Genomic DNA, 13,616 nt, shown 5'->3' on the forward strand with positions numbered 1-13,616 from the left:
AAAAAAAAAAACCCCACACTGATCTGCGTCACTCATAAATTCAGATTTTCTGTTAAACCTGTGAGTCTAACAAGCAGTCACCTTTACATATGATAGTGCAAGATAAAAGGGGCATCTGCTTAAATTAGTTCTTTCAAAGCATTTTTTTTTTCAAATCAAAGCATGAAGCACTCTATGTGTTTCTTTCAGAAACTGCTGCTTTTTGAAGGAGAATAAAGAACATTTACCTAGCAGTTTCAGGGGTGGCATTGAACGCCAAGGTTGATTTCTTCTTTTGCCTTCTGGTTAGCCCAGCCTTGAGCTGCCAGAGGCATTGTGCTTTCTGCTCCCATTTTATGCTGGTGATGTATATTAAATGACATAGGTCTTCATAAGTGTCTTTGTCTCATGGGTATGATGAAGACTAATATCTGCACTCCTTTCACCAGCTGTGGCTTTCTCTTTTATCAATGCAGGGATTCTCAGAGAAGTGCAGGGCTCAGGGGGGTGGCTATGGAGTTAAAATCAATAGATTACACATGAGGGAAAAAATGAATTTGCTGTTTTTAAAAGTGGCTGGGGTCAAGGCAAGTGCACATTGGTAGACCTGACCATATTTATTTGAGCAAGATATTTCTTCAGGTAATTGGAATAACACAAATAACAGTGGAGGCCAGATAAATTTAAAGAAGAAGGGAGCGTGCTTTAACGTCTCTTATGACTAACTGGGTAAACATGATTTACATTTCTACATGAACAAACTTGACTATACAGTTTTTTTCCCACTTCCAACTTATTTTTGTGTGAAAAGCAGCACCTTATTCCTGACTTTACTCAAAAACGAATTTTCAAATGATCTTCTCTATTCCTCTATTATATAAATAGTAGCTAAAGTAGATACACTGCAATGCTCTTCGGTCAATGAAGTGTTGAGGAAATGAAAGATGCATTTAAGTGGAAAGTGCGGTGCTGCAGATACTTCTAGTGAGGTGCCATTTTCCACGTTTCTTCAGAAGTTTTGCTGCAGTTGCACGTGTTCGTGTACAGCATACCTGACATCTTTCCTATTGTCTTCAGTCAGTTTCTCCTATGACAACCTTTAAGGTTATAGTAGCACTGCAGTATGTCAAGGATATATTCATATTCTCCAGAAAAAAGTTCGTTTTTGTTTTATAATACATGCATAACAAGAGACTTGCTTTTTTTTTTAAGTGATTCAAAATATGGAAGTGGAAGACCTCTTCTCTTTGTACACGTTGAATATACAGTTGATTATATAGCTCAAAGTGAGAGCTGAATGTTAAAGTGAACTAGTCTATTTACTAGTTGATATAAATTCCTACCTGTACCTATGGACAACAGTTGTCAGTAGACAATGAAAAAACTGAATTCAAGCCGCATAAGTGAGCTTCTTCTGAATGGTGTCTGAGCACTGGGTGAGGAGCTTAGTTATTTGGGAGGGCCTCAGAGTACACCAATGAGTCCTCAACACCAAAAGAAGCCCATTGAGACACTACTGATATCTGAATAAGATGCTTCCTGGACATCTCCTAGGTGAAGTGTTTCAGGCATGTTCAACTGGGAGAAAGCCTGGGGGCAGACCCAAGACCCACTGGGGAGATTACATAACTCTGCTGGCTTGGAAATACTGGCCATAGAGAGGAAGGTTTTTACATCTCTGTTTAGAAAACCCCAAAACCCAAACCGTCATATGCACAAATATATAGATGGACGGATAATTGGTATCTTCAAATTTAGAGATCTAGCTGCTTTTGTGTATTTTTATACTGACGGCACTCACCAGTATCATAGAACATGAAAATCCCACAGTCCCCTAAAATAATACATATTATTTGTAACCATGCTCAATGGAGTCGTTATTTTAATTTAAATCCTGATGTTTCACTTTCACAGAGTAATATATAATTATAATATTGAAAGGGCATTAAAAGTGTGTCAGCAGTGACAGACAAATGATTCCATCATTTTAATAATGGTGTTTCATCAGAAAGGATATAAGCTATTTGAATAACAAAGCAAAACAATGTCTTAAGTCTGAGAGAAAAGCTCAGGCAATTGCATAGGTCTTAAATGTGCGGCATGGTGGCACAGTGGTTATAAATGTCAGACCATTCCATTGCCATATGGATTTTATGTCAAGCCACTTTGACATTTTACATCTAAACTGCATATGTATTACAGATGTACATAGATGTACACAGAAACTCCAAAGTCCACAGTGAATAGTTAGAATTTCAATTTCAGATTGCGAGACAGCCTTAATGTAATTTGGAATAGAGATGGACCGATCCGATATTACGTATCGGTATCGGTCCGATACTGACCTAAATTACTGGATCGGATATCGGAGAAAAATAAAAAATGTAATCCGATCCATTAAATATCACGAAAGCACCTCACAAAACTTGCAACACGCCGTAACTCACCTCGGGACCTGTTGGTGGTCTGGATAGCATGTGGAGCTTCGCTAGCAACCTGGCATTTCATCTCCGACAAAGTTATCCCGAGAGAAGTAAAGCAAGTGTGTAAGTCCATCTCTGAATGTAAAGCATTCCTGCGTTAAGCTTAACAAACGACTGCCTCCTCTTGCTGCTACTTCAATCATGAAACTGCTTAATGATCAGCTGATCGGCTTTTCTGTTGCGAGTCCATGTCTCTAGTTTGCTTTTGGCCCACTTTGCACCAGAAAGAGGAAACCAGCGGCTGAACAACAGCAGCACGTTTAAGCTTGATCAGCTGTTGTTAGAATTTATTTAATATTACTTTCTACTCAAGGATCTTTTTCTACGTAGCTGACCGCTGGTAACTGTGCAGGGGCGGATCTAGCAAAGTTTAGCCAGGGGGGCCGATAGGGCATTAACAGGGAAAAGGGGGCACAAAGACATACTTTTCTTTCTTATTCTCATTTAAAATGTCTAGCTTTTAATAAATAATTATCTGACACCCAAAGTTTTAATTTGATGCAAAATAAATATTAGTCAATTACTGTATATAGTAACTATTAAGTCTAATATATATACCCTAGTAAGCTATAGTAGTTTTTCCTTTGGGAAGGTACCATCTGTGCAGTCTGCAATTTTGTTGAAGAAAGATGTTGAATCTATTTAATATTTCTTGAAAAATAATTGATTTCTGTGCATTTTTTTCCACACTGCATCAAATTAAGGTTGATTACGTCGATTAAGCATCATGAGGTGGAGCGTGAGGGGTGGTTCCCTATTTTTTATTTATTTATTTTTGTTGTTGCTGGGAGTTGGAACCCTATTAGTTAGGTTGCTTAATATTTATGCTAAGTACTCTTTAAAATACCAGAATAGGGAGGATGGTGTAGGTTTAAGTTTATTAGATTGATCAGTATTGCTGAACTATGAAATATTTTTTTTTGCATACAGGTATAACAGAATAGCTTTAGTGTAGTTGTTGTTTTAAACTTGAATATGAACTTATACAAAATGCAGCAAGATATTTAAAAAAAGAGTTTTGTTGATTAAAAAACACACTATATCGGATTCATATCGGTATCGGCAGATATCCAAATTTATGATATCGGTATCGGTATTGGACATAAAAAAGTGGTATCGTGCCATCTCTAATTTGGAATATACAAATTTTATTGTGACTAGTAAAAATGCAATACGTACATTAAGAATTTATTAATATATTTATTTATTACACATTTCTGATAATAATATGAAAAAGTCAATTGATTCTCCTGTTTCAGTCAACGTATACATTTGAAATGTTTCAAAGCTGAAGACCATGGTTAAAGTTTGGCATCTGCTTGGGTGGTAAAGAAGTTGAAACAGCAGGCAGAGATATGAAGTAGCAGTGGCACTGAGATGTCAGAAGAAGCAACAGGAAATTTGCACTTTAAAAGGCAGTCAAAATGGAACAATGCAGTTGGTGTATAATTTGAGGAGGCAGTTTGGGGGTCAGGTCAGTGACAGCCTGTGTGTCCTATTGTCATATCCCGGGCCATTATTTAGCAGTTTTTGTCATGTGGATGCGTTCCATAGTGGTCAGCTGCGACATGAATTTGCTGTGCTGTTTTGGAAAACCCTGACAGATGGGTGTAGGCAGTGAGCGGGGTCAGATGCTGTTCAGTATGGCTAAATTAATGCTATCATATTTCATTGTGTGTGATTTACTAGACTGAATGTCTTGTTTTTGACTAACATATTTTACCCCAGTAGATGTTAAAGTACACCTCGAACCTTTAACCTTTTACTCTTTTGTCAGATGAAATCAATACACCATGAGCACTGACAATAAAGGGAAGTGAATTTTAAAATACCACATTGCATGTTAGCCTGATCAAAGTTAAAGATAACTATTGTGGGATGGACTATACATCAACAGAGGACAGCATATAGTAATTTTTTCTGACTTTAATTGAGTAAGTGAGGCACAGAACATCCTCAAGGCCAGTGGGGATAATGGCGCTACACCACCCAGGAGAAAATTTAAGAATGTACCTCAAGGCCACTCATATGTTGTAAATCTGACAGGAGGGGAACTGCACAGATATTTGAGTGATTTAATGAGAGGGTGCTGCTCAGTGTTTGATCTGGGGAAGAGAGACATACACAGTGCAAAGTTAATGTAGTGTATTATCCGATATGAGGTTGTCTCACCTGCACTCACACTAAGTCAATATCGATGGAGGAGGGGACAGTCTGTGACATCCTGGCTTTGTGTCCTTCGCCATTGTTTTCAAGCTGACCGCACCATCTGTCACTGTGGAAAACACTAGTACAGCTCAGTGACAGAAACACTGTTGCATGTCACCACTATGTCTTCTTTGCTTTTGCTGCTTTTCATTTTACTGTAATGACATGCTCTTTTTGACACAAAACTTCAATATATTTGACACTAAACAAGTGGACAGTTGTGTCCAGAAACCATGACTAAATTTTAAACTTTGCTGGTTATGTTAACACTTTATTGAGGCAGATTATTTTGGTTTGTTGGAAAGGCAAAGCATGAAGAGGGACAAGCCCATTTACATGTCCCATGCCCTGGCAAGGTAAGTATCCTTGGCTTTAACTTGACAGGGTCAGCCTGCTTTGGCTTTGTCTTCTCTTGGGACATTAAATTTCTGTTTCCAGCACCTGAGCCTCTTTTAGGAATCTGATCACGTCCCTCCCTATCTCCTATATGTGATGTCCTCTTTCCATGTCCTGGCTCAATTTTTAAAACATAAAGTTTCTTCTTACTCCCAAGACCGATTACTTTTTATTCAGCCATCATGGAACTCGGGCTGTGTTGGAAGGCCAGCTGAGCAGACCTTTTAAAATCATTCTTAGCCTAGTTTGTGCCAAAAGAAGGATAGCTGGATTAAAAATCATAACAATGAAGTACTGTGCCACAAAAAGCCCAACAGAAAAAAACAGACCTTGTTGTGGTTTAAAGTCAAGGTCGGTCTAGCATTTTTCTAAATGAAAATCATAGCCATTAATATGTTTCAACAGGACAGTGGCTATGAACTGTCACATTATACATTAATCAAGAGAAGTGTTGAAAGTCACCATTACTGTTTTGGTGCCTCCCTACAATAGGCAATAACATTAAAAAAAAAAACTTTTTTAATCTTATTTTCTATGTGCGCTACATCTAACTGTAAGATCTGGACACTTGGGAAGACCTGTGCAGTTATCAGCTACTTATTCACTTTTTAAAAAAAAACAAATTCATACTGCACTTTATTACATGAACTGCATTTTGTACTCAAGCCTACATCCAATTTAGAATCATTTACTGCGACATGCATATCTTTGGACTTTTGGAGAAGGCAGAAATATCTGGAAGGCATCCACATACAGAACGAAACAGGGAAAAGGCCCCCAGCCGACCAGAACAGGAGAGTCCAACCAAAAACTTTCTTGCTGTGAGGCGACAGAGCTAACCACCTGCGCCATCACCCCATGCACACAAGCATCAACACAGCCCATGTCTGGAACCATTTATTTTACAGTATATGGTTCCCTGAGTGTGCAAAGGACTGGGATGTTTCCATGATGTGGGTCAAGAATAATATGAGAAAAGCTGTTGCGTGGCTAACACAGACAGACAGACAACCTGGTAATAAATGCGAGCAACATGTATGTAAAGAACTATCATTCTGCTGTCACTTTTGCAATGACTTGATGATGACTTCCTAATGTGTGTATAGTTTTACAACATGTTCTACTTTCTGCTCGTGTTTTATACTAAAATGTTTGTCATATACCTTAATGTCAAGCCACATGCAACTTGCTGCATTATTTAGTATTAAGTTTACTTCTAAGGAAATGTTCAGAATATTTCAAATATTTTAAGCATTTCATATTCTATGCTGTGCCACTGTTTTTGTCTGTAATCTCTGGCTGGTCACGACTAAAATAAGCACACAAGGCACACACATATTGGCCATCATTCATGCACAGTCACGCAGAATAAACAGAAAGTCCAAAGCATTGATCAGGGCTCCAAACCCCCTTGCTACCTCGGTCACAATCAGATCAATGCACTACAACAAGGCTGATCCACACACACACACATGCACGCACACACACATGCACACACGCACGCATGCACACAGCACCAATTATATGTTAAAAGTTAAAATAAATAAATAAAAATTATGCATATTTATCTACCAGACTTTGAGTTTACATAGAGCTAAAACTCAGGTAAGATTTCCTACTAAGTTGTGGCTTTCAAGCATAATGCCGATTGCCTAAATGCAGTGCAAAGAAAGGGCATTCATTCATTCAAATCAATTTTTCATTTTATGGCACCAATTTAGAACAATAGTCATGACAGGGCAATTTATATTGAAAGTTAAAGACCAAAAAACCTTTATTACAATGTATAATTTCATATATTCTCCAGTTCTCTCAAATAAAGTAAACAAAGGTGCTCGATGAGAAAGCTGGAGGGCAAGGCCACTAAAAATGTAATAAACAATACTTGCTTTTTAACTTGATTATAGAAAACAAGGTTACCTTTTCTGATCAGCGAGGTGTTTTACGAAATTGTGTTCTATTGTATTTTTATCTGTATTTACTGTACAGCACTTTGGTCAGCCTTGGTTGTTTTTAAATGTGCTCTATAAATAAACTTGACTTGACTTGACTTGACTTTCTTCATATTGTACAAATCCATGTATGATACCTCAATATTCACTGACAGGTTATTTTATTTGTTTTGTATATCTAAAAACATGTGTAACAATGACATTTAGCCTTTAATTGGGACCTATGCTGTGTTATTTCAGGTTGCCAGGCAACAAGTAGATTTTTTTTCGGCCAAGAGAAATGACTGGAGCTGTTTCTACTTGTTTCTAGTCATTATGTTGGACTAAATAGTTAGTAGCTCCAACTTCGTGTTGAACAGACAGATGAGAGCAACACTATTCACATCTAAATGTATTTTTCAAATTGTTGAACTTTAAATTATAACCATCAATTAGCACACAATTGAATAAAAAACGCTGAGCCTGTACTTTGGACAGGAAGATCTATCACAGCTGTTGACAAGTCCCATAATAACATGGTACATACACAATATCATCAGGCTGCATAAATTGATTAGGTGTGATGGCTCAGCACTTTCTATGTGACTTCTCTTTTTTTCTGCAACAGCACTGCTGGGCTTTACTGACCTTGACCAGGCCCTACATGAAAAGCATCAAGATTTATTTTCCATTTTAAGCATTTATCTGTTACTGATATTCAAGTAAACTTTCCAAAGGACACTTGAGCCTTAAATCTAGCTATCAGTCATCTGACCCATTGTCACTGACACATCACATTTAAGAGATAAGTTAAGGGCATATAACCATTTAGCAAAAATGTTTTTGAAGATTCAAAATGTACGTATATGTATGTGTTTGTGTCTGCATGTAGGTCTGTGTTTTAATAGTTTTCTCAAGTTCATCTAGAAGAATGATTTGTCTTTCCATACTCACCTGTGCTCTACATGTCATGCTTTTGATTAAAAAATACAAATTTGATAAAGTCTATTCTGAGAATTATCTGTTTTCATGCTACTTCTACTGTCATACTACTTCAGAATGAAGAATCATTTATTTAAAAATATCTCAGAGAAAAAACAACCTGACAGCTAAACAGCTAAAACGGTTATTTCAGAAAACTCATTCCAAAAATACACTGAACAAGAGTGACAGGTTGCAATCAATTAACAATATTACAATGCTGGATCAATGCTGTAGACGTCATACCAAAGGTAGGGACTGTGTTGTCATCAGTTGGTTTGTGATGCCTCAAGCAAAGCGTTTCCACAGTTGTCATCTTTTGATAATAGGCATCGCAGGATATTAGCCAATGGACATAACCTGGTTTTTCCCTTTTTTTCTTTAATAATTTACTACGTTAACATCATGTTTTATTAGAATGATCGACTGAAACCATTGGCCTACCAATAACATGTTTACTGATGAAGGTCATAGAGAGGAAGAAGGGTATTTTCCTCATAGACTTGCATGCAACTGTAAGATGTTTTCACAATCAAAAAGCCTGGAAACAGAGCCCAGGAGGAGATCACCGAGTCTTGTTATTTCTCGGGCCCTCAATAATATTCCAAAAGATTTTCATGAATCTATTTTGTGGAATGACACCAGAAACATGTTGCCAGTCTTACTCGAGTACTACCCTTTTCCTGTTGAAGGAACATTATGTTCTTTTCATACTGTTTTGCAGTATATAAATCAGTTTATCCTGCCCCCAGGTTCCCAGCATTTCTTTTGGTCTTCAAACCCTGCCAAGATAAGATTTCTTTTGCTCGATTTTGTCTCCTTTTCAAAGGATTATTCCAGACAAAATGCTACAGGGATGCTTAGATAATTGTTTTAGCTGATGTGTAACTCTGTTGCATCTAGGGCCATCTGCTGTGTTAAAACAGCAACTACTGACCAAAGATATGGCTCAGCGCTACATTTCTCATCTCATGATTTGACTGATATCCTCTGATAGCGTTGTCAGATACTCAGATTTGTGATTAGCTTGTCTTATTTTTGTGCTGGAACATTATTAAAAGAGATTGAATCTGCAAGTCCATTTGTTCTCTTACTGTATTGTACTTGCCATCCTCTGGGGATTGATCATTTGAGCAAAGGGCTGATGATTATAAAAAACAAAAGCTGCATCGGCAGTGGCAGTGGCAGCTTTTTAATTTCTCATCAGTTTGGGCACTGAGATATTCTAGCAGGCCTTTGAGAGGTCTAATGACTATGTGCTAATTAGAAAGCAGGCAGGATGTGAAAGAGCAGGTACAATTGAAGGAGAAGTACTATGGACACAGAGGGACTGCAGGGCTCTGAGAAAAGGTCATGCGAGGCAGCTGTGTGACCACTGTGAAGGATAGTACATGACATGAGGACAAAGCCACTGACCCAACACTCTCAGAGCATCCTGACACGCCACGCTCTGCTTAGCACACCTTTCATAAGACACACCTGGTATCTGACCTGCTTTAGCAAAAAATAACAGCCATTTCAAAAAGATTTATTAAAGTTACAAATAGATTTGTTCTCTGTTTCAACCTCCTTTTTTTGCAGTGAGAAGCAATATTTAGAAAACTTTGTCAAATATGATAATGTGATAGCATTTTATGTACTATATGCAGTAAAAATCACATTTATTTTAAAGACTAAGCTACAGCTGCTAGACTCCATTTAAGTGCTGTTGGGCTCAGTGGAAATCAAACCAATAAATGTGGAAGTGCACCTACTGAGCTGTACATGATGTTGTTTGATTCTACTGCGACAATGGGAAAAGCAAAACGGTGGGATGTTTATTATCCATGGGGATTCAGTATGTCGAGATTAGAAAGTATTTGGTGATTTCATTAATGAGTTTTGTTGCATTGAGTGATCACAGTCATGGTCTCCACCGTCAACAATGCTGGAAAATGTAATTACTCTGAAAGTAATTATTTGTGCTCTATTTGGAGGATGACTTTGAAAAGAGGATGGTTGCCTGATGGTGGCTGATGCCCTTGCCTCAAGTTTTAACAGTTTACCACTTAAGAAGTCTCTAATACTGTGCTAATATGTATTTTACACCAGCATACAGATGCAGCATTTTTGTTTAGAAATCAAGTTTTGTAACCACACGTTCTTTAAACTAGCTTTCTGAGTAGTTGTTCTTCCAGACTGAGAGAGAAGCAAATTGATTTTTATGGAAATTTCTCTTGGGACTGGAGCAAAAGTGCAGTTCCGTGTGGTTCACTGAACAAACAGCAACTTTTCTTCCACTTTGGATGAATTTATATTTAAGCATCTGTTAAGGTTTGAAAGGGACTTCTCGCACAATGAGGAAAAAGTAATCCCCAACAGATAGTTAAATTTGTAAGGAAATATGATTTGAAATGATGCTACATCTGCTGCACATAATTTTACATTTTGTAAAAGAGCATACATTATATGTGCTCTATGCTTCAGGAACTTGGGTAGTATTTCTCATATATGAGATGACACAGGGGGTGAACAAGAACCAGCTGGTTATTATTACAAATAAACACCAAATCAATCAGTTGTATTGCATGCATTAGGAGACTGGGCTGCACTATAACAGTATGGGATGCACATTAAAACTATGATTGAGCTACCAACTGAACTCCTCACTGGGAAGTTAAATTTCTTGGACAAACAGTAGCACCCTAGTACTAGAACACCTACTTAAGTGCCCAGCTAAGCAGTATATCATAGCAAATATTAGGCCTTTCCTTTCAAAGAATTCTTTCCTAAACCTGTATTGCGGCAAGAAACATAATAGGTTTCATCACACACAGAGTACCCAGCTGATGGTTATCATCTAAGACAACAAAGGGACACCAAAGTCTATGCAGGCCAGCTCTGCTCGAAATTCATATAGCTTGGTTTTCCTCTTCATCCTGGATCATACCTGTTGTGTTGGATGGCTTCTCTGATATGCATCACACACTGAAAAACACATATCCTCATGCTCTCATCCCAGCTTTTCTGTATCCTCTGTCTAGCTCTGTATGTTTCTATTGCCGCGTCCATGTAAGGATTATGTGCTGGCAAGGGAAGGACATGGACTAAACCCCCTGAATCTGAGGATTCTTCTTCCTCTCACAGGATGAATATGTAATATCTCATTAACAGCACTTGGAATATGACTGTCTTGTTGAAGTAACATAGTGTGTAAGGCTTTTTGGCTTTTATTTCTGCTGTATCATGTTTTCACAACAACATTTTAATATGGTCGTTGATTTTGGCCTTCACATTTTGTGGTGTATGATGCCTATTTGCTGCTATTATATGTATATGATTTGTATTGAATATGGTGGATGTGTTAAAGGCATTGAAATCTTTTCTATCAAAATTCAGCCTGGACCAATTATAAACTTGGAGGGGTTATGTGCTACATGTTCATTTCATTTCCTTTTGTTTGATGTGCTAATTTAATTTTATTTTATGCTTTCAGGACTTGTAGCTGATACAGGACAAATAAATTAAATGCTGCTGTGGAGATCTAATAGTGTTTTGCCCTTACTCTAGTTTTATCAGGCTTTATTTCTGAGATTTGCTTTGAAATGCATTATTATGAATGTAATGCAGGACAAGGGATACTGATTTGCGTAAATTATAAATGAGCTTGAAAGCAAAAGTTTCCATGTGCTATTTGTTCTTCCTTACATTTAAATACTAACCTATCATCTTATTGAAGATACATTAATTATTTTGAATCAAATTAGCCTTTAGGATCAGCTATAGTTTAGCACTACTGATATTTCATTCTTTTTATTATAAGAGGGATGCTTCAAGTGTGTATGCCTGTCCTTCAATTTAAATTAAAATGGGGCCTGGGTGATTTCAATAGGTCAGTGATAGACAGTATCGTTAGATTCATCTTCTTATATTTCTACATGCCCTTACCCATCACTCTGGGTCCACTTGTAAACATGTTCAACACAACGCCAGTTTGGATACAGCAAGAATGAATAGCATTGGTTCAATAAGGGTATCACTATGGAAACTGCACTTTCCCTGTTTGTCGACCTGCTTGCATGAGGTGAAACCTGCTTCAGCAACCCGGCTAGTGTTGCAATGTCCCATTTATTTGATTTGGTAATAAATGGGTAAAAATGAGTAATGAGTAAAATCATAAATAAATGTAATACCCCAATAGTGCACAGCAATAATAATAATAATAATAATAATAATAATAATAATAATAATGTATACAGTAACAGTGGTTTGGGGGATTATTCATTCATTTATTTAGTTATTTAGATTTTTTGGTTTTTATTTTGTTTTTCTGGTGCAACACACACCAGTCATAACCAGTCATCACTAAACATAAAAACTATGATAGGCAGTTTTGTTACCCAAACGAAAAAAGTAACGTTTGACACATTACTGGCTACTTTAACAAAAACGTTTATGCATTTCATTTTTTAATTACTCCAGGTTAAAAAAAAAATATCAATACACTTCTTGTTACATCACTTTCTTACATGGTTTAACATGCATTGTGACATAATTGCAAGTTAAAAATATAACCTGTAAGCTACTCTCTCACACACTGACAGAAATCCCTGTCCTAATGAGGACACATAGCTAGTGAAATGGAGGTTACAGTGCTACATGCCTGACTGCTCAACACTGCTTTTGTTACCTGCTGAACATCAAGCTTTGCCTATGTGGGTGGTTTCAACATATCAGTACAATCGTCTATATCAGAACTCTATCTTTGTGTTTGTATGTTGCCTTTGCAGATACTTTGGAAAAGTCAGTGTTGTGTTAGTAGCAGTGGATAGTTTGTATGCATTTTGCACTTTACTGTCACATTTTTCTCCTTTCATGTAATAAAATAATTTAAAAAGTTTTTTTTTACTGTGGTGACGTCATTCGGGGCGACTGGAATCGATAAGGGAATCGTTTGCAAAAATGGCAAACAATTCCAAGGAATTGAAACAGTGGGAACCGATTCTCAACAAGAACCGGGTTTCGATACCCATCCCTAGCCATGTGTGATTTGGTATTTGCATTCATGAGCAACTGAAATGATATAGCTTATAAAGAGGCTGGTGAGTGTACGCCTTAGACATCCATGCATCCATCCATGCATCTATCTTGTTTGTCAAAAATATTTGTGTTAGATTGAAACAAATTCTTCCTATGCTTCACAAAATTAAACTTCTAAATTATGGTTTACATGTGTTCACTAAATTGACATACCCTATGCAACACAGAAAGATATTTCTTGACAATTGGCAAAAAATTTTAAGGCTTACGTACAGTATGTGTGACTCTCAGAGAACACATATCACCTTTACTGGCTTCTACAACTGAAACACTACTGAATTGATTTTCAGCATGCCCAGACTAAGTAATCCTATTTGTGTAGCCTTCCGTGCTTATTGCTGCAGTGATTCTTTGGCACTGAGAGGAATTAAATAAAATGAAAACGGAAAGGGAGACTTTCAGGAGCTGTTCCATTTTAAGGTGATACAATTCAAAGCTGAGAATATTCACCTGCAGCAAGCAGACAAAGAGCTCCTAGATAAGAGAAGAAAGCAGATGCCTTAACTGCACTCCTCCAGCTCAGCTTCTCCAGAAATGCAAAGCTTAAATGAAATCAAAA

The sequence above is a fragment of the Rhamphochromis sp. 'chilingali' genome (genome assembly GCF_963969265.1).
Source record: "Rhamphochromis sp. 'chilingali' genome assembly, chromosome: 6".
Classification (NCBI taxonomy): domain Eukaryota; kingdom Metazoa; phylum Chordata; class Actinopteri; order Cichliformes; family Cichlidae; genus Rhamphochromis; species Rhamphochromis sp. 'chilingali'.